Below are 25,597 nucleotides of genomic sequence, written 5' to 3' on the forward strand. Positions count from 1 at the left end.
TTTGTACGAATTAACAAAATTGGCAAATTTATTTGCAATTAAAATTCATACAAATCCAAATGCAAAGTCTGATACTTCAGAAGAAAATATTTTGTGGCAGGGTCTATATATGGGAATTGTTTAATATAAATTCCACCTTGTGAAACAATTTACTATTTACCATCACACTTAATCCCAAATTTTATTTTTAGAACAAATGTAGATTAAGGCATTCAAAAATAGTTTTCTTATTAATGTAAAATCTGACTTGATTATTCTTGAACCTAAAAGATGTGTTTTTGTCAAAACAATATTTCAAATTAATACTATACAATTTTTCTATGCTGGAAGAATATATTACCTTGAATTTTAACCAGGTACAGGTTTGAAATAATTATACATACAGAAAACAATTGCATACGAAGTGTAGTAAAAATCTAAGAGTAAAGAATAAAAGCATGTCTGTATATGAAGAAGATAATACATATCCAGGTTGGAAATTGAGAGATGTGAATAACTAGAAAGAGTGGTGGCAGGCAGATATTCCGAATCTTGCAATAAAAAATGGCAAGGTGATAAATTAGGGCTCTCAACTGAAATTGATTGTGTTGTGTTCTCATCCAGTACTAGTAGCAGGAAGGCAGATATACCTAAACACCTTAATGACACTTTAGAGACACCTATCAGGTTAGCCTGTTGTAATGCGCTCAACACTCTTTGTTTAAAGGAAGAAGTAGTATCGTGTCTGCTTGAGTGGAAACAAAAGGGAACTCACACACCACACTAGACTGGCTCCTCCACGTGTCTCAAGTAGAGTGCACACCTTCAGACAATCCCGGGAGCCCGAAATGTTTAAATGACAAATGTAAGTGATTTTGTCTTTCCAGTACTAGGACATATATCTTATTCTCGGAGGAGTTAACTGGCACAACAGAAGGTTAAAGCAGCATCAAAGCCACCTTGAGGCAATTGTAAGTGATATTGTTCAATAAAACATACAAATGAATGAAGTTTATTGCCATAATTTTGGATTTTTTTTTTCTTTTTCCGTCTCTAGTACCACTAGAAGTTGAAAAATCTCATTTAATATCAGCGTAGATGCACAGTATTTACTATATCATAGAGGAAAACCTTATACAGAATACATTATGTATACCATTAGAATGTTCACCCCCCCCCCCAGCACATGCAGGAAATCACTGATTATATTAATTTACAGAACATTGCATCCAATCACAAAAGTTAAATGTTATATATTTGTAAAATATAATATTACATTGCATAATATGTCATGCTCATTATATTTGTGTGTATAAGATGATAATATGTGGCAAAGGGAGCAGCTTCCTGTTCCCGGGAGACCATCGGCTATTTGGTGGTTTTTAAGAAGAAGATGGTGTCTTCTACTGATCGTGTCTATCCACTCGTTTCCACTACCTTCTCTGATGTAATTATGTTACTTTATCCACAGTGGAGCAAAGTAGTTGATGGAATATTCTTCTAGTAATTGTCTAGAAAGTGATTTAAGTCTTTAAATGTGTATATTTAAGAGTAGTTAGCAGTGTGTGTCACTTGCCCATTTGTACACTGAGAGAGATTATGAGCATGGTTATACATGCTGGTGATCTCCCAGTGCAATTTTACTATATAGCTACTTCAAGCAGGGCTGGATGGAGCACAGTGTTCTGGGGGCCCTGTGACAATTTCTCCATTGCCCCGGCGTTATGACCGCTCCATACATCTCATCGGTCACATAAACAGTGACCTGATCAGCTCCCAATCATCCTCATTTCTGGGTGCGCAGCACAGTGCGGGAGCTACAGGCCACAATGAAATTACAGGAGGCGTAAAATGCGGTAAGTACTGTGAGTGTGTGTGTGTGTGTGTATATGACCGCAAGAGGCAGAAAGGAAGAGTGAAGAAAGAGAAGAGGCAGGAAATTCGGAGAAGGGGCCCTTCCTGTATAATTGCTCCAGGCCCAAAGCTCCTTAATCTGGCCTTGGCTATGATTACCAAAAGCCCACTTTAAATTTGGCAGGAAACATCCTTAGCAGAAAAATAAGACATAAATACAGTATAATCTAATCACTTGGCTGCTTTCTGGATACAATAAATTCAGTGTCGGGTCACTTTGCTGCACGATTGTTGGTTTTACCTGTTGAGGCAATTCATGTTCAGCTGTACTGTCATTGCATGGCTGGCTAAACAGGAAAATCAGCTCTGATGGTAAGTATGGTGTTCATATTTCTATAATAAGCAGGGTGCTAATGTTAAAAACTAACATACCAATACCGTACCTTTTTATAATAGGCAACATATAATTTACTTAGATGGTAAATGTAGCATAAATGATAATCATTTACTTACCACAGTTCGAGAGACTGTATATTGTGTGCAAAGATACACATGATAGCATATTTGCAGTTTTTAAGCTGTATTGAGTTTGCTTCATTATTGGTAATAAACTTTGTACAAGCAAAATTGTACAATCAAATAAAGTACAAATTAAATCCTCTCAGGATAAATAATCCCGTAATATAGCCAACACAATTAATAGCCCAGATAACCTGAGTTACTATGTTTATTGGCTACAAAACCAATTGAAGAATGCATCTTTCAATCTACATCACCCGGTTTGTGCAGCAAGCAATGTTCCCCAAGGGGAAAGTATCTCAAACAACCTTAATTGTCTGGTGCAACACATTAACTTTTTCTTTCTTAGGTTAACCCTTGTGCCAACTAAAATAAACAGAATCTTGGGCGGTTTGGGGAAATAGTGCTTCTTTCACATAATTCTTTCTATTGACCAATACTTCCAATAACTAATTCTCTTAAATAAATATTCCAATATATGATCCTTGCATCAACCCAAGCCTTGAAATGAATGTACATCTGTGTATTTGGGGGTCTTTGATGGGTGATAAAGGAAGGAATGTGCATTTATTGCAGGTATCATTGGGGAAAAGTAATTTTAAGGCAAGACAGGAGGCTTCCTATTTTGCATATCTTCCTTTACTTCTCACCAATAGCAGCAAAGAAAGAAACATTGACAAAGAAAAAACAACCAATAGGCATACACCACAAGGTATATACACCCTAGCCAGTCCTTCCACTTCCTCTTTCTTTGCTGCTCACCGATAGTGACAGGTCAGATTCGTTTATTACAGATTTCTGTTTTAATAATATTTGATATATTATCCATTACTGTGTCTTCTGTATGTTTCTTGCCTTTTATGGAATGATTCCCTAGGCTTTATTCCTTGTCATTTTAGTCCTCTCCTGAGGGCTTTTTGTTTTCTCCACTAGCACCGCCCCCCCCCCCCCCAGGATCAGTACCACACTTTCTGGTTTTTCACTCTGCTGTCGGCGTTTCTGTCTGCCGCCGTTTCGCTGTGCTGGTGGAGCCGCTACCGGCGGTTTTCGCCGTTTTCGCGGGCTTTTCTGGTGCTCTTTTCCCTCACACCATGTTGGTTTGACGGGGAGATCTCGCCTCGCGAGATTTCGCCGCCATTTTTGATATTTCGCGGTTTTTCTGTGGGGGCGGCCATCTTGGTTTCCTTTTTTGACTCCTTGATGCCGTTTTCGGCGGCCATGTTTTTGGTGGCGTCCGGATCTCGGGTATTTTCATGATTTGGTCGCCATTTATGATTTATTTTCAGTCTGTTTATATTTTCTACTCGTTTGTCATTTCTATTCATCTGTTTTTTATTGCAGGTTTCTCTATTTCAGAGCCCCTGAATTTTATTCTCTGTGTGCCTCAGAGTTTATTGTTGGAGCCTCTATTGCTTCTGGCTTCAGACAGGCTGAGCCCCTGTCACACTATACAGGCTGAGCCCCTGTTTTGCGCATATATAATGAGGGCCATTATCACATTGGCTTTCGGCAGGCTGAGTCCCTGTCTCATATCCTTATATACATCAGGCTGAGCCCCTGTGATCCTATCATGTCCCAGGATAATGCCCCGAGCCAAGACGCCTTCATGGCATGGCTAGATTCCAAATTCTCCTCCTCTGTGGAGTCATTCATTTCTAAAATGTCGGCATCTATACCCCAGTCAGCCCCTCCTCCACCTCCAGGCCCGGTGGCTCCTTCTAATGTCATCTCAGACTCTGGGTCTGACAAGTCCGAGGAGGAGACTAGATCTTCTAAACGCCCCTGGAAGGGCAACAGTGCCTCAGCGGGCAAGGGCAAGGCTCCTGCCAAACGCCCGAAAATTCCTGCCCCTTCCCTGCTCTCCGTGCACCATGCTGCTGGGGATGAGGATTCCCTCCAACTACCCCTCTCCATTTTAGACGAATGGCAGGCAGAGGGTTCTGATAATTCTGAGGCGTCACTTAACCTGGCCTCGTCCAGGACTCTAGACTCACGATACGTACGTGAGTGTTTGGTGGAGGAACCCCTTCTTAATGAACCCCATCATTCCGGAGGCCCCTCGGTTACCCCCCACTCTGCCTCTACATCTACGGACCTACCGGTCGTAGACCCCTCCGGTTCTGCCCTATTCGACCCCACCACAATGCGCCATCCCAGAGCCACGGAATGGGCTCCTCCTGAGCACATTGCGCTATATATTCACAAATGGCTGCGCAAACCGTTATCTAAGGAGGTGCACAATAAGCTACGGACTGAATGTCCCCGTCCCTGCATTCCCGACAAGGTGGCGCTCACTCCTGAGCTTGACCCTAATGTGGTCGCCCTTTTGTCCGCCTCGCGCTACCCTAGAAAGGGCTTGGAACAGGGTCTTAAATCCGCCCAGGATAAGATCCTGGATCTTGTTGGCCCCATTACCCAAATTTTGTCTTTAGCAGACAAGGCTTATCTCCAGGCCTCTCCCCTCGATCCCAAGCTTGTCCGGGAATGGGCTCTCCGGACTGTCTGCCTTCTGGGAAACGCCAATGTCGCCGTTGCCACAGAACGGCGTAAGGCGGTCCTGCTCCGTATGGATCCTCGGCTGGCAGAACTGGGCTCCAAAGATTTGGGGGCAGCCGCCAACGGAATGCTCTTTGGCGACGCCTTTGTCAAAGAGCTCAATCGTCATGTTTCCCTCCTGTCTTCGTGGAATAAAGCGAAGCTCTCCATGAGGAAGGTTTTCCAGCCAGCCCCTCGTTTTTCCTCCAGGGCTGGACGACCGCGGGGCCGGGTCGCCAGCCGTTACTCTTTCCAAGGCTCCAGATACCCCCAGCAGCCTCAACCGTCCTACCGTGGGGCTTTCCAGCAGCGACCCTTTCCACAACGTGGAGGCAGCAGAGGCAGAGCTTCTACCGGCTTCCCCAGAGGACGCTCAGGGTTCGGTGAGTACAGATGTTTCCTGTCTCTCTTCCCATCCACAGGTCGCTGGCAGGATCTCCCGTTTTTTCCGCAACTGGGTGCGGATTACGTCAGACCCTTGGATCCTCCAAACGGTTCGCGGGTATCTGATAGACTTCGTGTCTCCCCCGTTCCAGGTAAGCAAACCTCCTCCGGCGGTCAGATCCGCGTCAGACCAATATCTCTTAGAGTCAGAGCTCCGGTCTCTACTGGCCAAGGGAGCTATCGAACGGTCCAGGGGTCCCGTCTCGTTCCTCAGCTCTGTGTTCTTAGTCCGGAAACGCTCCGGAGAATTTCGCCCCGTAATAAATCTCCGGTCCCTCAACGCATTCGTGGCTTACCGTCACTTCAAAATGGAGGGTATTCATCTCTTACGGGACCTTATGTCCGAAGGGGATTGGTTCACGAGGTTGGACCTCAAGGACGCCTATCTCTCGGTCCCTATCCACCCGGATCACAGGCAGTTCCTTCAGTTTCTCTGGGGCGATCAACTTTGGCAATTCCGCTCTCTTCCGTTCGGCCTCAGTTCGGCCCCCTGGTGCTTCACGAAGCTCCTCAAGCCGGTGATGGCTTTCTTCCGCTCTCGGGGGATTACGTGTATTGTTTACCTCGACGACATTCTTCTTTTCTCCAGGTGTCGGACTCTCCTCCAGGGACAGACGGATTTTGTGGTCCGGTCGCTACATCAGTTGGGCTTCATCGTCAACACGCTCAAGTCCGAGTTGGTTCCTCGTCAGCGGATTCAGTTCCTGGGGTTCATCATAGATTCCAAGGCGGCTATGCTGCGTCTCCCGAGGTCAAAGATGGTGACTATTCGGAAGGAGATCCGCGTCCTTTTGCGGAAGGAGGTTTGCTCCCTTCGCATGCTAGCTCGAGTGGTGGGTCTGCTTTCAGCGTCCATCCAGGCCATTTTTCCAGCCCCTTTGCACTACCGGGCTCTCCAGCGCTTGAAGGCGCGACACCTCCGCTCTCTTCCTTCCTACGATCAGCCGATCCGGCTCGATCAAGAAGCTCGTCAGGAGTTGAATTGGTGGCTTCGTCATATGGAGGCCTGGAACGGCCGGGCCATATTCGGGTCCCAGCCCGATTTCATCCTGGAGTCCGACGCCAGTTCCCTAGGCTGGGGTGCAGCATCCCTCACCGAGGCAACGGGAGGCTCCTGGTCGCTGGAGGAGCGATCCCTCCATATCAATTGTCTGGAGCTGATTGCGGGGTCGTTCGCTATCCGCAGCTTGGCAAGGGACCGTTCCGATTGCTGTCTCCTTCTCCGTATGGACAACATCTCGGCGGTGCGGTACATCAACCGCCTAGGAGGTACGCGCTCCAAGCTTCTCGCCGATCTGACGAAAGGCATCTTCGATTTTTGTCTCCCTCGCAACATCACCTTGCAGGCGGAATACCTTCCGGGTCCGGAGAACCTGTTAGCAGACTGGTTCTCGAGACATTGGAGAGATGCAAGCGACTGGAGGCTTCACCCGGGGGTCTTCCAGGACATCCTGCGTCTCCGAGGGCCTCTACACCTAGACCTCTTCGCGTCGAGGACGAACCGCCAGCTCCGGGAGTTCTTCAGCTGGCTTCCAGATCCGGAGGCCCTGGCGACGGACGCCTTCACTCAGGTTTGGCCGGTGTCCGGCGCTTATGCCTTTCCCCCCTTCGCCCTGATTCCTCGGGTCGTCCACTTTCTTCGGCGTGCAGGAGGCTCCTTGGTTCTGGTGACTCCGCTTTGGCATGCGCAGCCCTGGTTCCCGGCTCTGCTGGAACTGTCGGTTCAGGATCCGTTGGCCATTCCGGTGTTTCCGTCTCTTCTGACGGACCCGGAGGGGCGGTTTCACCCCCTCCTCCTAGAGGTACGCCTATCTCTGGTCCTGTGGACAATCTCGGGGGACCCCAGCTTGTCCAGGGCCTATCGGAGGTCACTCAGTCCCTGCTCCGAGAGTCTTGGGCTCCGGGCACCCGGAAGTCTTACCGGGCGGCTTGGGGACGATGGGCTTCTTGGTGTTTGGGACAACACATGGATCCCTATTCGGCCCCTTTAGAGGGTGTTCTTAATTTCCTGGCCGGCTTGTTTCAGGAAGGTAAGTCTTATAGGACTGTTAACCTTTTTCGGTCAGCCGTTTCTGTTGGCCATGTAGGTTTTTCGGGTGAGCCTGTGGGTAAGGCTCCTTTGGTGTGCCGTTTGCTACGGGGCATTCGATTGTCCAGGCCTCCGGCCCCTCGGTATGACTCCCTGTGGGATGTGGCCCTGGTCCTGGATTTCCTTCGGGCCTGGCCCGATAACGATTCCCTGTCTTTACGTCAGTTGTCAGCTAAACTTACCTTGCTCTTATGTCTTTTGTCTTTTCGCAGGGTCTCTGACGTTCGGGCTTTCGATGCCTCGGCTATCTCTTTCTCGCCTGACGGTATTCGCTTCTCCATTCACAGGAGGACTAAATCTCTGTCCTCTTCCGTAGCCTACCCTTACCTGTCCGACGATCCTAAACTTTGCGTTGCCAGATGCGTTCAGGCTTACCTGGCACGTACGTCGGCCCTTCGGTCTCCCTCTTCTTCTCAGTTGCTCATCTCGTATGTTCGGCCTTTTCAGCCGGTCTCGAGCCCTACCTTAGCCAGGTGGGTTCGTTGGTTGCTCTCCCTGGCGGGTGTAGCGACCTCTTTTGGCGCCCACTCGGTCAGGGGTGCGGCGGCCTCGGGCGCTCTTCGGGCTGGGGGGGCCTTGAGCGATATTTTGTCGGCGGCGGACTGGTCTCGTGCAGCTACCTTTCGCACCTTTTACTTTCGTCCGCTATCCTCTGCAGTTCCCGCGTTGGTGTCAGGCGTTAAAACTGCAAAATAGGAAGCCTCCTGTCTTGCCTTAAAATTGGAAATTATTCTAGCCTGGGTGCCCGAATAATTATAATTTTAATAAAGACAGGAGGCGAGTATTTTCCCTCCCTTCCCTCCCGTTTAGCTTCGGGATCCATGGTGAGGTAATTTTCGTTTGTGGTGTCTTTTACTCCTGTTATTGTCATTAGTGCATTTCGGCGCTTTTGTGGTGATTACTGCCTCTGATATTACAGCTTCTGTGTACCTGTGCTCTCCCTTACCGTATCATTGGTATCTGGTACTGTTACATGTTCTCTTTGCTTTTCAGCTTGATGCCCTGTCCGGGTGGTACCCCTCCGGGTTGAGATCCTTCGTTACCTGCTGTTGAGGTTCTTTCCCATGCGGACTCCCCTGTTCCTGTTTGGAGCCTGCCATGGATCCGGTCTTCTTGTTGTCGGAGGTCGTCGGCTGTTCTTCGCCTTCTTCTGACTTCTGGTTGGAGTTCCAGTTTGTGTCCGGTGTTCGTCGCCGGTGTTTGGATGTTCTTCGTAGGTTCCGGTTCGCAGCGGTCGCAAGAGGAAGTGGAAGGACTGGCTAGGGTGTATATACCTTGTGGTGTATGCCTATTGGTTGTTTTTTCTTTGTCAATGTTTCTTTCTTTGCTGCTATTGGTGAGAAGTAAAGGAAGATATGCAAAATACTCGCCTCCTGTCTTTATTAAAATTATAATTATTCGGGCACCCAGGCTAGAATAATTTCCAATTTTTAGGGACTTCTTGGGAAATTCAAAGGGAGATTTGGGGATGAATTTAAAGGCTGCTGAAAAGTATAATAATCGTGCAGGGAAGAATTTTGTAATTTGCGCAGAAATATACAGGCGCCATGGACGGAGTGATGGACGGCTATGTGTGAGAATACAGATAGCACACTTGACTATCGAAACAATAGGAAGCCAGCAGAGGGCTTTACAAAACGGAACAGTAGATTAAGTGTGTGGCCTGTGAGGGAAGTGAACCTGGCAGCAGCATTTCACATAAGTCATAGTGGAGTGAATGGAGCAAATAGAATGCCATGAGGATGAAAGGTGCCATCAGTTAAGAGTGGACATTGTAAGGCAGGGAATCAGGGTTTGCCATCTTGGAACAGATATAGGCAGGTATTCTTTTACAGGAAAAAAGCACAAAAAGAAACGGCTCACAAATTGGTTAGGTAGACTCTTGTGGTGTTTGCATGACCCAAATATGAAGAATAATGTGAATGTCAAAGGAACAGAATAAGAGGGGGTAAATTATATACTTGAACTTAGGAGAGAATTGGGATCTATACAACTCCCAGGTCTGTAGGTAGAGCTAAACGTTAGAATAGGACAGTGTCAAATGTGTTACCAAATTGGCAAGGAGGTTGGACATCATGATAGATGTAATTAAATACATAACGTACAGAGCCAAATTGTTGCTGTACTGAAGATGGAAGAGTTTGGAGTTGTATAATTAGCATATATGGTTGCTTTTATTATATTTATTAGTTGAAGTGAGTGGTTTGCCAGCATATACAGCAGACAGAAGTAATGGAAATGCAGTGTAAGGGGCAACATTGCCTGAAGCAAAAGTCAGTAACAGTGAGAGCAAAAAAGATGTGAATTTAATATTAAAACAAGTGTGATCATGCATAAAAGAAAATATAAAAATATTTTTTTCTGAGTTGCATACCGTACAGTGCCTTTTTGTTTCTTTTCTTTCATGTTTTAAGGTTTGAAAATATAAGAAGCAAACTGAAATATCTACAACAGACTTTGATGGCAATCAAATTATACAAAAAATGATAGTAACATAATATAATTTATAACTTACTCTGAATATCTGTAATTATTTCAACCACATGTTTGGGTGGATGTGTCACAATATTTGTGTAATTAGCTCTGAATTCATACTGGAGAATAATAAGATTGGTTTTCCATTGTCCTTGTATACTACATCAGTGCAAATAAATACAAATAAAAAAATAACTACAGAGTTATTGAAAGATTCTATAAATAGGATGGTATGGTTGTGCTTAAAGGGACCCTCCGGCAATAATTTTCTACGTATATTGAATATATACTTTTGCCCCAGCCAGGCACATCTCCTGACATGTGATATCCATAATGCCAGTCAGGTCCAGTGCTGGCTCATCAAGTGTTATAGAAGAGGGGATCTAATGACATTCCCATGGACATTTGTGGTCCCATTGATTTCAATTGGAGGGCCTTCCTGCCACTGATTGGCTCCTTCAAGCAGCCAATCGGAGTCACAAATTGTAGGAGTCATTTTTAAAACACTTAAATAGAAGGCTACCTAGGACACTGGAGTGTCCTTTTAAGAGAGTAAACCCAATGTAATGTTAGGCAATAATTGAAGCTATTGTCCATCCTGGGGCAAAAATAATAATAATTTAAATAAATAAGTGGAGAGCACATTTTCAATAAAATTATATGCACCAGATTGGAGATGACTAATGTCGTAGTGCTTGTTACACTCTACTTATTGTCTGGAATAATACATTATTCCAATAGTTCTATTATCTGAATTTAACTGAAATGCAGTGTTCCTGTCCTACTTCTTCAAAAAGCTTGTTAATATGCAATCACCTGGTACAACTGCAAAGTTTTTAAAGGTCACCTATGTTTTATTCATAAAGGGTGGTTTTCTAGAAGGAAAAAGGTTACGGTGTCATGTAATACCATATTCTGATAGAGGTTGTGCTTAAAAATGTACCTTTTAATGGCCACAAGAAATTAGGATAGGATTTAAAACACCTGAATAGATTTCATTCAAACTGAAGCCAGAACAAGAAAGAAAATTCACCCATCATTTTTTAACCCACACTTTTATTTCCTTTGTCTGTTATGTCACCTTACCTGTGTGTGGTTTAGAAATAATGGATTATAATACATTAGGGAATGCTATAGCAAACACTGGTTCATCTTGTCCTAGAAGTACAAACAAAACTGGGCAATATCTATCTACAAAATATATATTCTGGCATGACATTTTGTATTATCCAACTGGGGCAAAACATTATTATTATTATTATTATTAGTAGTAGTAGTAGTATCTTTTATTTATTTATCACCAACATTGTATCACTTCTTACAATACATATACTGAAAGGGTATGTAAAATTAAAACATAGAAAATAATAATTAAAACTATTAGATTTACTGAACTTGCTGCTAACTGTGTGTGGTTTAGGGATAGCTACTAGTAAAACTGTGAGTTCTCAACCATTGCTTGATAATTATTCACTGTATTCTCTGTTGCCAAGTATTGTCTGAATATTATAAAAGTTGGTTACTTATAGCAGGTTGAACATGACTAGATAGACTACAATGTCTTACCTTTTGGGGAAAAGTGGCCACCTGGACTTCTATATATATGTCATCCCCTTATGGGCTGCTAGTTCCTGTTTGATATCATATTAGCCAGCTTCCCATTGATTAAAATAAGTTATGTAGAACTCCATAAATGTGTAGTCAACTAAAATAATAAAAAATAAGCTATAGGACTGAGATGTTTATTAACCAAAGTAAAGGTCTCCCTTAGTGCCAACAAGGATTGTCTAAGTAGATCAAAGGGCATTTGTACCTGATTTTGTGCAGAAAAAGGCTCTGGGGGTAATGTGCCATTCAGATGAATGGCACATTACAAAATATTGAGCCAAGTCTGCTAGGAGTATCATCAAATTATTAGGAGTACAAATGAGAGATCCTTCAATAGAGTTATGTTTTAGTATTGCATATTTGGTGGACATAAAGAGTTTATCAGAGCATAGGCTATGTGCTCTTATATGGAAGCATTGTTTTCACTTTTATTGCATATCACGACTTCAACTGTCCAAAAAACAAACCATTTGACCATACAAGAGCCCATATTAAAGATCTTATGCCATCAATATTCTGTAATCATGAGTGTAAAAGCCATAAAAAAGTTAAAATTGTAAGAAGGTGATACCTGTTCTGCTAATTCCCATTAGATTTTGAATTATTTATATGAATTTTTATTTGGTTCTTGGTTGAATGTCTATAAGTTCATGCTCCATAATACATCTCTTGAGAGAGTCCATACTTCCATGTCGGGTGTAGCACATGTAAAGTGCTACACATGACATGGAAGTATGGACTCTCTGAAGAGATGTATTATGGTGCATGAACTTATAGACATTCAACCAAGAATTGTCAGCAATATATGAACGTTACAATATATGTGCCCTGGAAACACTCTGCTGCCAGGCCCTATGTCCTATACCTCCCAAGTTCACTGTTTTTGTGAACTGTCCCACATAGCTGCCCCACTCTCTGTCTTTTGGAAAAGTTATAGATCAAGGGCCAGTTGGAGAGATCTTCTAATCGCCCCTTACTGCTGTTGCAGCACCGACCTCCCATTGTAGCTTTCACGTTGACACCTTGCAGTGCTCTTAACCTAAATTCCATGTGGTGGCCGTGAGAGTGGACTATAAAGTCCTCCATGTGCACTAGTCAGAGGGGAGAATCACACAACAGAATGTATTTATGTATGTTTTCCATCAATACCTACTGTAAATTCTGTTTGGGATGACTCATTCTTGAAGCCTTTTGCCAGTGTCCTCTAGTGTCCTAAAGCAGCACTAGCTCCAAATAACCAGAATATCTTATTTAACTAAAAAATGGTCTGCAAAAGTTTAAAACCAGAGGTTGAAATGTGTTAATCCTCTTGCAGAATCTGTGAAATCTTACAGTGATCAAATGTTACAGCCTGCCCAGTTAAACCTTCCTGGTTTAAATCTGTGTGGCTTTTAAGTGGGAAGCTTGCACAGAACATGTGTACACTTGGCCCTGGTACAGACTGAGTCACAGGAATATTCTTTCACTGTGTCATGAAGCAAAATGTGAATATTTTGATGGCAGGCTGGCTCGCTGTAACAGCCGAATCCTCTTTCTTCACCACTGTGACGTTAACATGCTTGAGAGTGCATGTTTAGAATGTGGTGCATAAGGATGCGGGATCAGGCAACTCTAGATAGGATTAAACTCTACTGAGGCCAAGCCAAGAACAACAAATGTATCTTTACATCCTTGCCTGATGCAGTTCACATGTGATGACGTCCTAGTGTGGGAAGTAATGAAACAGACCGCAAAAGCTGTGTTTGTTTTAAACATTCCTCCTAATTTTGTCTCAAGCCTTTTTCCCTCAAGTCTTTCTTTTTTAAATATTTTGTCCGAAGAAACATTCTTCGGTGAGCTGAAGAAAAAAAAAAAAAAAAAAAGATTTGACAGTCTGGAATTGTCACCTTGGACTAAGTAAGAGGCTTAAATTGATACCTACTTGCCAATAAAATGCTATTACCAGTAAGTGATACTAATGACTGCCTAAATTCTGGGCTTATTTACATTTGAACCTGTCTGGTAAGCTGCATTAACTTGGATAATTTCATATCTAAAAAAGGGACCTCCTGCATATTTAAGAAAGTGCTAGATTGCCCCCTGTTTGAATTAAAATTGCCTTTTTTGTTAGATTGAATAAACTGCTAATGATCTTGCAGGCACACAGAACAGATCTCTGCATAAGTGGCTCTTAGCTCAGAGTTCAGCATCAGCCAGAGTGAATAAAAGTCATCCTAGGCTGTCCTCAGCAAAATGGTTTAATTGAGTGAATTAGCTTTATATCACATGCTCTGTCAAGCTCACATTTCTTTTCAACACTTCGGTAAATCTGGCATCCTTGCCAACCCTCACTGGAAAGCACAGCTGTAAAAGTGTACTGAATAAACACAGGAGTTTCTCCTTTTAAAGTACTTTCTCTCCTCTTAGATGAAAGGTAAATATGTCTTAAACACAGGGCCATATTACATTTCTCGAGTTGATCTGCTGCCAGCGTCACCAACGTGAGCAGAAAAACCCAACGTTAAGACAAATTCTTCACATAACCTAAAGAAATAAATAAGATGACTGTGGGGAAATACCAAAGTCTCGTTATTATTAACTGTATGTTTCAATTTGCAGTCATCTACTATATAATAAATGTCCATAAGAAACATTTGCCATAGGGACCAAACAGTTGCAGTGGAATAATATATATATATATATATATATAATATTTAAAAAAAAAATATTGCTACCATTAAATAATAATTATTCACTGTGAGCAAGAAACAAAAAGCTAAGGAAACTGTGAAATGAACTGTTTTGTGTACAGATCATGTGCATTATTCATTTATAATTATTCATTATTCAGTACCCTAGAACATGCTTTTGGCATGTTAGGAGGGATTGCAATATTATTTCCAGCCCCAGAAAGCAAAATAGCTAGTGATAGTTGCCATCAGGCTAGAGGCATCTCAAGCTTCTCCCCTCCAGAAGCTGGGACACTGCAGGTAAATGAGTTGCAGGCAAAGATAGGAAGGCCAGGAAAGAATGCCCTCAATGACTAGTTGTGTAGTTTTATTGTTAATTTAAAAAATAATATATAAATATATATATATATATATAATATATAAAACATGTAAAATGTATTTTATTTTTTTTCACTTTTTTAAAAATATTATTAATTTACTTGTATACAATTTTGACTGGAGGTCGCTTTGGAATCTTATGATCTTGGGATCCATATAATTATTTATCTTTGTTTGTATTGTATTTTTTCACTATTTTTTTTCCTTCTTTTTTGATAATGGAGAAGCTCTGTTTCCCTCTCTTCTCCATCTGGTCTAAATAGCAGCTGACCACACAGTGATCAGCAAGCAGGTTGCTATAGCCCTGCTTTTCTGATCACAGTAGCCATGATCAACTAGTGATCATTATACTATGTCCTAAGGTTGCCTTGAATAAATATATATATATATATATATATATAATATAGTGAAAACAATCTGTGATGTATTTATGTAGACAATTGTAGCTTATTTTCAGGGGGTAAAATTAAAAAATATATATATATATAAAATTCAAACTGTCCAAATAAGCTATACCTCTGAAGGTGTACAGCATAATTTTTATGTCTCCATGCCTGGCATAAAACAGGCCTCTCTGAATTAATCAGAAACATACTTTTTAATACCATTTGATGCCGTACGATTGTTTTAATACGTTCTGAGTTTAGCACAATGTTTTATATGTATCTTTCAAATCATACGCCAATTTGTAGCAAAGCTAGCTTATTTTTGAGTACACAGTAGGAGAATGGATGTTTTATGTAGACAAATTTAATCTAAAGATCAGCTTTGACACCCTCTGTTTTCATTACAGCCATTTGAAGATAGTAATTTAGGTTAACAAGCCTTCAAACCACAGCAATAAGTCAGTAAACATGTCTTTCACATTTAAATGTTATGGGATTAAAAATAATTGACTGTGCATAGACATCTGGCAATGTTTTCCTTAATCTTAAGGATTTTTCATCAGGGTCTCATAATAAATGTTCAAGTTGTTGTACTGATACAACCTCAGTTTGGCCCTCGTGGTAACCCATTGCAATGAATGCAGCACCAGATCACCTTACCTTCTTTTACTAGGATGTGTTTCTATTTAAACTCACAAAGGCTCACAATTTTCCTCTGGGGACAACTCCAGCTAGAACTCCTCCTTATTGAAAACCCCTAACATGTTGGGTATAAGAGTTAGCTAAACTAACCCCAAATATTAAAGTGGATGAAGACAGATTTGGTTAATTATTAGGTACACAGTGCCTCCTGACCTCCACAACTAATTACAAGATCAACCTAAGGACTTAAATCAGAAGGTATCGGCTGCAGCAGTCATGGCTATTAATTCACATCATATAAATTGGCAGATCTGGGCAAAAACTCACCGCATCTTTGCATTAGTAAAGTCATTGGTCAGGGAGAATGTAAGGAGAACTCAAGTCACTTGCTCTTTTCTTGTGGTTAAAAAAGTGTTTTACACAACCACACCACAATTTTACCCAGACCGTGGAAAAGATGCCAAAATTAAAATGAACAAAAAGTGTTAAATATGTGAAAGGATTTTGAAATGTTTACTATGTTTTTTGTTCCTTCTAGATTGTGTAAGCATAGTTTTCTAATGTCTGTTTATACTTTAAGAACACAATTGCAAATCCACTTCCTGGATATCTAAGGATTATCATGTCTAAAGAAAAAGACTGAAAGATTATTTTTTTTAATCATTTTATGACTTGAATGTTGTAATCAGTACACTACAGATTCATAATAAATAAAATGGTAACATATTTTAAAACGATGGCATTTCCCATGACAAAAGATAGTCATGCTTGTATTCACATATATTTAACTCTCAGGTTGGAGAATGAAAAGCAGATAAGACTTCGCCCCTCTTAATTTTGAGAGTCAAAACTTATACAATGTAACCTTCTATATTAATCAACGGTGAGAAAACCTCTATAATTGTTGGCATATCTTTAAATTTCTAAATTCATGTGACACACTGCAAAAGGTTAATTCCTAATATTCTCAGTGAAGCGTTGGGATATGTAAGCCAATACTGGTCTTGATCCATTGTATACAAGTCGTTGGTGTGGGAATATGAGGTTGTTATTTTTCTTTAATAGTTTTTGGAGAAAGGAATAGGTTTGAAAAATTCCAGCATTTGAATAATAACAGGTTATCTGGTGAACCATACACTATGCATGAAATGAAACATCAATAATCATTTCATCACAGGAAAGTGTTACAATAGCTTTTAAATTATCATAGACTTTGACACTTAGCATAATCCACCCTCCAACTATGTACCATTTGGCACTTGATCCGCAGTGCTAGAGGTCAGCAGAACATGTCAGGCCCAGACTGTCCAGATAAAGAGAGAAGGTCACTTCGAATGAACCCTTCTGCCACAATAACAATGAACGGCTTCAGGAAACCGTCAGGAGCTGTAGCAATGGGATCCAAGCTGGTATGAATCAGAAAAACTCCAAACAACAAAGCTATGGATGGGTTTCAGTGAAGCCTGGTGTCAAAAACAGTGCAGACGGATATGATTAAGTACTGCTCGGGGCCTATGAGACAAACACTATTATTAGTGATTTTTCTTTCCTACGTGGTGGTAAACCTCACTTTGCTGTTATTGCAAATGTCTCCTTCTTTCCAAAGTTCCAATATGTATAAGGTCTTCCTTTATATTGCAGGTCACCTAGAAAAAAAACCCATAGAATAAAATGGAATTTTTGGTAAACGTTGAATGAAAATGTTACTGTGATGATTGGATACAGTTAATTCTCCAGCAAAATATATTGGGGGGTTTTCATGACAAAATGCTTCTATTAGTCTAAATATCTGTATCGTAATGAAAATGCGTAATACACTGTTAGATTGGTCAACTGCGCTTTTCAATTGAAAACTACAATATGTAAAAACAGAATATTTTGTGAGCCAAAATAATATCATCCTTTTATACATAATACCCAGAGGTAATGAGGATACAATACCAAAGATGGTCTTAGAGGTATATAACCAGTATAGAAGGAGGTGCTGTCTCATCACTATGACCATGCAATGCCACCAAAGATGGCATTAGAGGGAGAGTTAGGTGTTTACTGATAATATCAGTGTCTGTATGACAATGTATGTGAATATGTTCTATTCAGTATTTGAATTTCTTTAAAGACTATGATTATGTATGATATACATATACATAATGCACGCAACAGTTATGTCGGTCAGTGTAGGTTGCTTTGTGTCTCTTTCTTCTTTTTTGGGGGCAACCTTTCTGTGGATTTAACACAAGGCACCTTAAGGCATAACAAGAATCCAGTACAGTAAATGCTGGATATTGAGACAGCAGTTCTATGGAGGTCTATGCTGGCATATGAACACATATGTCCCACTTGGACCATGTAGGTTACGATCCAAAAGAAGATGCTCAAAAGATCTCATTGGGTACACGATTTAATCAAATATGTTTATATAGTAACAGTGATCTTACTTCAAACATCCAAAAATAAGCATTATATTGTGACCACATATCATATGATACAACTGGGGGTAGATGAGCTTAGTGCATTGAGCCAAGCTACACAAAATAGCTAAGACTAGTGGACTTAATGACTATATGTTCAAAACCTTGAGGTATCATGATCACTTACTGTTAAAAAAAACTACCTTTTGATCTTGACATTATGAACACAATTAAAAAAAATAATATTTTTTTTTGTTTTAATATCGCCCATAACTCATTGAAAGTGTTTTACTTATAATTCCCAAGGCTGACAACAGGTAAAATCTTGTAGATAGCAGGCATGCGGGTTGGCACAACATTGTAAAGCGGAGTAAAGTGCTTCATTGATCTTTCACCTTTAAAGCCCTTAGGTTAAATCTGGATTCAATCACATGTGAAATGATCACAGAGATTTTGCTTCATATTCTAGCACAGGTTTTGATTCAGTTTGACAGAAGTAACACAAAGATGCCAAGAACTAAATTAAACAGAATTTGATTCTTCTTTTTAATGTTTGGATGGTACATCTGTTCGCTCGCGTTTTTATTTACATTCCTGACTTCTTCCAGCCAATGGCAGCTTAGGCAGGTTGACACCGAACAGACTCCGTAAGTAGATAGATTTGGTGAGTATATTTTTAGTACAAAGAGTAACATAAAATTGTCACACCATTAAGTGCTCCTGTTCTTTGTCATATTTGGACATGTAACAGCTAGTAAATGTAAGGTTGGAATACCTTTCTCTACTCCAACACAAACCACACTTTATGGACTATTTCTAGAACCTTTGTAATGAGCAACCATTCTGGATATGAAACAATAAATTACAAAGATGGAAAAACATTTTGCTAGATAGACCATCCTAGTTGACATTTTCAAATTATTTATCTATTTTAACATATTCTTCTTCTCTTTTGTTGGTTTGTAGGAAAACCCACATTCTTGTGATTCCTTGTCCTCTGTTGGAAACTCATGGAGACTGAAGGGCTACCAACTCTACAAGTTTACATTATATATGGGCTTACAATTCTTCTAAGCATTAATATGTCCTTTAACTAAAGTGTACAATATTGTGATTTGACTATATGTCATAGAATGTGAATGTGTTGTGTAAAGTGCTGGGATCATTTCTGTATTAGGAATACATTTCTACCAAGGCATAAAGAGGTGATCAGGTCATCTCGGAAGCACTCGTACCCCATTGTTTTTTATAAAACCAAAGCATTGACGGCTGAATATCTAATATTGTTGAAGGTATTGGCAGTTTTTATTGTCCATGTTAGTATGACTGGACGGCAAACAAACATATCTATATCAAATAGCAATAAGCAAAATTACTCACATACCTATGTATATAGAAACAGAATCTTGCAAAATGAATCTATCATCAACATCCTGTTTTCTGGACATTAATGAGAAGAGGCATATAGAAACCAATATCCGGGAGTGGGGTATAAAAGGCAGCATTTCAGTGGCAAGGAAATCCTTTAGTAGCATCCATCATCATGGTTAAAGTCAGGGAACTCTCCAAACAATACAGGCAAAGTGTCATTAATCTCCACAAGTTAGTGAAGACCGTGAACAAAATCAATTTACTTGTTTCCACTGTAGTGTACATCATTACAAAGTTCAAGGCCAGGGGAACACTTGTTTCCTTTGCCAGGAAATACAAAAAAGTGCCACCACATGGTTTTATTAAAGCAGTTTGGGTAACGCTACAGTCATTACTACTAAAAGGTTTTGTGGCAAATTTTTAAAAGGTCCTCATGTGCCAATCACTTCCAAAAGCCTTGTTGTGGGTATACATGGCTTTGTATGGACATTTTGACTACCATGTCTTTCTGTCTATTGATCTACTTACTTAAGAAAAAAAGCTCAAGAAACATAAAATGAAAACTTTCCTATGGCTCATTTCTAAAAGAGAAAGTATTGTTTTGCCAATGTATACAAATGTGTATTTAGACCCAAAATTAGAAGGTTATGAAACTGCTGCACAAATGCCTAGTTGTTCCATTGTGCACTTGGGATTTGAGGGACTGCAAATACTTTTACAGGATTTTTTGCTTCTGTATTGTAAATGTTCTTCTTTGCTGGAAATTCCAGCAGAACATAAGTAGGTACAGGGCTGGTTCAGTAGATCTACTGTCAAGTGCGGCCCAATCTAAGAGTTCTAGTGATTATGAATCAACCCAAATACACAACATGCCAGCAACTACAGAAATTGTCTTTCTAAATGCAATAGTTTAAGTTTGCAGTTATGGGTAGGGTGAGAATGGTAGGCCTATTCTTTAAACTAAGGTGATGATGGCCCCCTGGTCTGGTATGAGATATGTAACGATTTGGTTCACTGAGAGTTCCAATGTTTTAACTGTATAACACAAACTGTGCCAATGTCTCTCGTAATAAGGGCTGTAGATGGTAGACATGTGATGACTGGACCATTACTTTGTGTTTTGTAATAAGCCCCTTTCTGTATATGGGGCTGGTATGAATTGAGGGTTCTATTTGTTAAATGTGTTTTTGTTTCTTTATTATTGGGCTGCTTGACTGGAATTGCAGTCTAGCTTAATGTTGCCAGGCCGCTCCTGAAATATACCTCAGTTTAGGGCTCACCATTTCTTTTATTAAGCAGCACTCGTGAAAAATGTGTTCTCACAGCCAACCCAACGGTCATATTTGTGAACTTTCTGAGTAAGAACCTCTTCCATGGGTCTCCAAGCCACTTTTTTCTTTCTGTGCAAAGCAGCAGCATTTGGTCATGTCTGTTGCCTGCCCACTTCCTCCTCCAAGATGCCTACCCTGGGACGTTCCCAGGTATGTGCATGATTTTGATCTGAACTATGTCTCTTGTCTCTTTGTTATCCTCCTGCCTGCACTTGCTTGCCGATGTAAGAGAACTGGTGTTGGGGCTCCAAAACCACTCAGCAGCAAAAATATATGGGTCACTTATATGGTCGGGTCAGCCCTAAATTGGTCTAGCTACCAGAATGCTCCACGTGTTTGTCTGTCTTTGTTATTGTCTGTATGGGATATTGTACAGTGCTGCAGAATCTGTTGGCACTATAGAAATGAAATATAATATTGATAATACTTAGGCAGATATTAACACTAACACAAAAAATCGCATTGGGTGGATATAATAATATTTGTAAACTGTGAATTATCTGCCACGTAAGTGAACTTTACCGAGGAGATTACATTGAGCCAGTAATTTTTCTTTCACAGCATTTACACGGAAAATCAGCATTTCACAAAAGGCTTACAGAGGGCAGCAACATTGGACAATAAATCAGAAAATTCCTATGTTATCAACGGGTTAAGGACATCTACTTCTTTATTTTCTTTATTCATTTCCAGAGAGGGCAGCATCTGTCGCTTGAGCTTCCGGGTAAATGAGGTTTTGCCTGGTTAAATATTTTTCTTTCATTTTTTTTTGTTGCATTAAGCATTTTATATGTATTTGTACAGAATCCCATTCAAATGGAGCACAAGAAGGCATACATTAATTAAGCACCATTTGTATTTGCACTCACGAGTCTGATCAAATCCAGCCCTTTCAAACACGAAGCAGGCCTCCCATGCTCTCGGTTACTCTAAGACATGCAGGGGATGGCTCCCTTTTGTTCAGAGGATAATGGGCTATGTTTAGCAAAGTTGATTCAGGGCTTTGGAATTAAGTGGAGCTTTCTGATAGCATTACGAAATAACAGTTCCATGAATATCTAGGACTAAAGTTGATAAATAATCTAAATACTTTATATTGCTGTGGTTCATGGCCTGTTATTTTTCCTGTTTCAATTGGTATTCCATGCATTATTTAGCTCCCAGAAGGGCAAAGAGCCCCGTGGGTTAACCGTATGGCTGGGAGCTCTCACAATTTGCCCCGTATCTCTGAGTATACAATTTGCTGGGTGAATGGGCGCTCTAAAACAGAATACTTCATATTCTACTCTGACTTAATGATGTCTGAGCATCCCAGCTAATGCTTTTTTTTTACTGGTATGTTACAGTCTAAATACTTGCAGGTGACTTAGCAAGCAATTACAATAGAGTCTTTGTCGTGAACTAAAGGGTTAATGAGTTGAGTCCCAGGTGTGCTTAACATCCCCCACATGGTTCACCATCATCGTGAAACTGGCTTATTCTGATTATTTTGCTACAATCTGCACAGTTTTAAGGTTTATCTGAATAAGGCTTTGATGTGTAAACCTTTGTAGCCCACTACGGAAATTTTGTAAGCAGTGATAAATTGGGCAGATCGCTGTCATATAATTAGCGTTAAGTGCGCCAACGTAGTACTGGATGTATTTATATATATATATATATATATATATATATATATATATTTTTTTTTTTTTTTTTTTTTTGACGGACAATGAAATTAATAATTATAAATAAGTCCCTAATTAATAATAATAATAAATATGTTCTAAATGTTAACCAGGTATAGCTGCAAATATGTGATAAGTATATATATATATATATATATATATATATATATAATAATGTAATATTTAACTACTAAGCTTTGATTATAGCATTTTAACTATAGTATTGCAAATTTAATTAAAAACCTCTTCATAAAGAAGAAGCTAAAAGGTTTGTGTAAATAAAGGTTTATCAGTTGTACATAACATGTGATTTTTACTACATGATCATATAGTTGTTTCATATGAATTGAAAAAATAGTATATGATTATTCTGAACAAGTATGGTTAAAACGTTCTGAGTTATAATTAGGTGGCTTAAATTAGACTCAACTTGATTTGACAGAAAAACACTATGGAGACTTTTTTTTTTGTCCAAAACTTCACCCTTTAAAAAAAAAACATGAGAAAGAGTCAGAGAACCTCTAATCTTTCCCATAAAGAAGGCAGCGGTTCTCTCACATCCCGACTCGTATGAGTGCTACATTCCCAACTATTTCTTTATGGAAGGGGGGAAATACATGATTTCATTTAACAAACTCCTTTCCCTGGAGGTCACATAATAGGTTAATGCGGATGTGAACTCTGTTTACTGTTAGTGTTAGGGAAATAGTGGCTTTTTAACAAGTTACTCATGCCTGGAAATCATCCCAGCTTTGCAAGTTGTCCTGGAGAGCTTGCCAAGTCTTCATGAGAAACATGAGGATGGGAATGGATTCAGATGTGCCTTTAAAAGACAGATCATGGAAAAGTAAAACATATTAAGGCAGTAAATACTCACACACACTTAATGGTGTGTTACTAAGGTAGAACCAAAGCACAAATTCTAAGTCTGTGCAGAAAAACTTGTGTAAGTCTAACACAGATGTATCGTCTATCTACAGTATAAATATTAAGAGCTCTCTATAATCACCTTATAACGCGTGGGTCAGGCACTGTAGCTCAAGGACAGAAATGCTGGAGGCTTTCAATTCCTTAAAAAAAAAGGCTAATATAAACACAACAAAAACTTTATGATAAAAAAAACTTGGAACCTGACCCACTTCTTGCATCTATCAAACTGGGTGAGCAGCTGAACCACCTCTTATTTAAAGTCATGATGACTGAAGGCTCAGCTCTGCTTTCACTTTTTAGGTCCTTCTTCAGGACCATCTTAACATACAAAGCACCTTCTGTCCCGCAAGGACGGCAGACCTGGCACAGCTTCAAATGCAAGCATGGTGTGATTTATCATGAAAAACAATGGAAGTTACAGATTTATATACAAACGGCAAAACATTGAACTTGTTGCTATGGTTACTGCACCAAATGTACCACTTTGAACTAGTATAGTTCTTTATTAATACCTACTATTACATTTTTAGAAGAAGACAATGGGCAACTGTTAACCAGGCATTACGGATCTTGTTGCCTGCGTCAACTATTTTTGCAATAGCTCCAGGGCTGTCCTGCAATACCATGTGCAAGCATAATTACAAACATACCACGTATGCCGTGAAAGCACAAACAACCCTTCCCACCCAATAATTTACAGAAGAAATCATTGTGGACTATTTTGGTTAATTAGTTCATTTAGTTGCCCATTTTCCCATAAAAGGGGAAATATATGAAACTGGTTGCAACACATTTACAGGAAGAGTTTCCATTTGACTAGATGGGAGTAATCTGGAAAAAAAAGAGTTTTATCTCTGACAGTTGAGTAATGGACGTGTGTAACATAGGGACTATTACTCTATAAATGTGCTTGTAATCATCGGAGTGCCTTGCTTTGTACAGTACAGTCCTCTCATTGTGCTGTCTAAGAGTTATTGCTATTGTCTAGAGTTTGTGAACCTGGCGGCAGGAGGCTCCGAGCCCTTTGCTGCTAGTTCCTGTTACAGTGCTATGAAAACATTTGACTTCCACCCTGTGTCATGTCCCTTTCCTCAAAACCACTTGTTTCCTGGCCTAGAAAACTACGCTCGCTGCCTCTGTCATATCAAAGATCACAACATGAAGTTCAGACTCTTCCTGGATGTCTCTTCCAGAGACACACAACGATCAAATGGGTTTTGTTTCGTTAACCGCGTCCCCTCTGGTTGTTTGCTTCTGAAATACAAGCTCTCCAGCAAAGAAGACGAGATTTAACATGCTGGGGGGTCTGCAGACACCGAGCTTGCATTTGTTTTAACAGTTTTGTTGCCAAAGGGGACAATGTCTTTCTCTACATTACATTACGTTTATTTATATAGTGCCAGCAGATTCTGTAGCGCTGTTACAACAGAATCAGTAAAATAAATTAAAGTCACAAGCAGTAACAAACTGGTACAAAAGGAGAAGAGAGCCCTGTTCCTGGGAGCTTACAATCTAGTCGATGGTTGAGGGGGAAGTGATACAGTAAGCGAGGACTCTGACTTGTTGGTTAACAAATGTGCTGCTCATATATTAGTGTATAAAGCACATTAAACATCTGGAAAGTATCAAAGTGTTTATAGATAATTGATACATTTAGAAACATTCCACTGGCAGCCACTCTACACAATTTACGTAACCTAAATTACACACCGTGTTGTTATATCTGTAGGAATTATTGATTGGGTTTTTACCACTCCGTTCAACCTCTTTAATATTCATTTAGCACAGAAGTATGGTTTTGTATTTGCTGTCATAGGGGGTCGTTTTGAAGGTTTCAAAGGATGAAATGTGAAAAAAAGCACAAAACATTTCCAGCAATATGTAAAGGAGTTTGCTTAAAAGTGTGTAAGAATGTAGCAAGTCTCACAGAAAAGTAGATGCAAATCGGTGTAAACATGTTAAATAAATGGGAACATGCATTTGTATTTTTTGTACTTTTGCACCAAAAAACAATAGCTGCTAATTCTGTTTGCACATGTCATTATGTAGCAAGAGCAATATCAGGTCTGTCAAGCACTGGTATGAACTATTTGCTTGGTCCACAATCTTAGAGCAATTTTCTCAGATGCACACTTTCCATAAATACCTTCAGATACCTAAAAGGAGGTGGCGGATGGTAGCCCATGTGATTTTATTTGGCCTGAAGCCTTGGCTTGGGTCTGAAACTAATCTTTCTTTGTTCCCATAAAATTTCTGTTTGCCTATATTATTAGCTACATCTATGAAGAGAGCTGCTGGGCTTTTGGTCA

This window comes from Spea bombifrons, chromosome 4 (genome assembly GCF_027358695.1).
Source record: "Spea bombifrons isolate aSpeBom1 chromosome 4, aSpeBom1.2.pri, whole genome shotgun sequence".
Lineage (NCBI taxonomy): Eukaryota > Metazoa > Chordata > Amphibia > Anura > Pelobatidae > Spea > Spea bombifrons.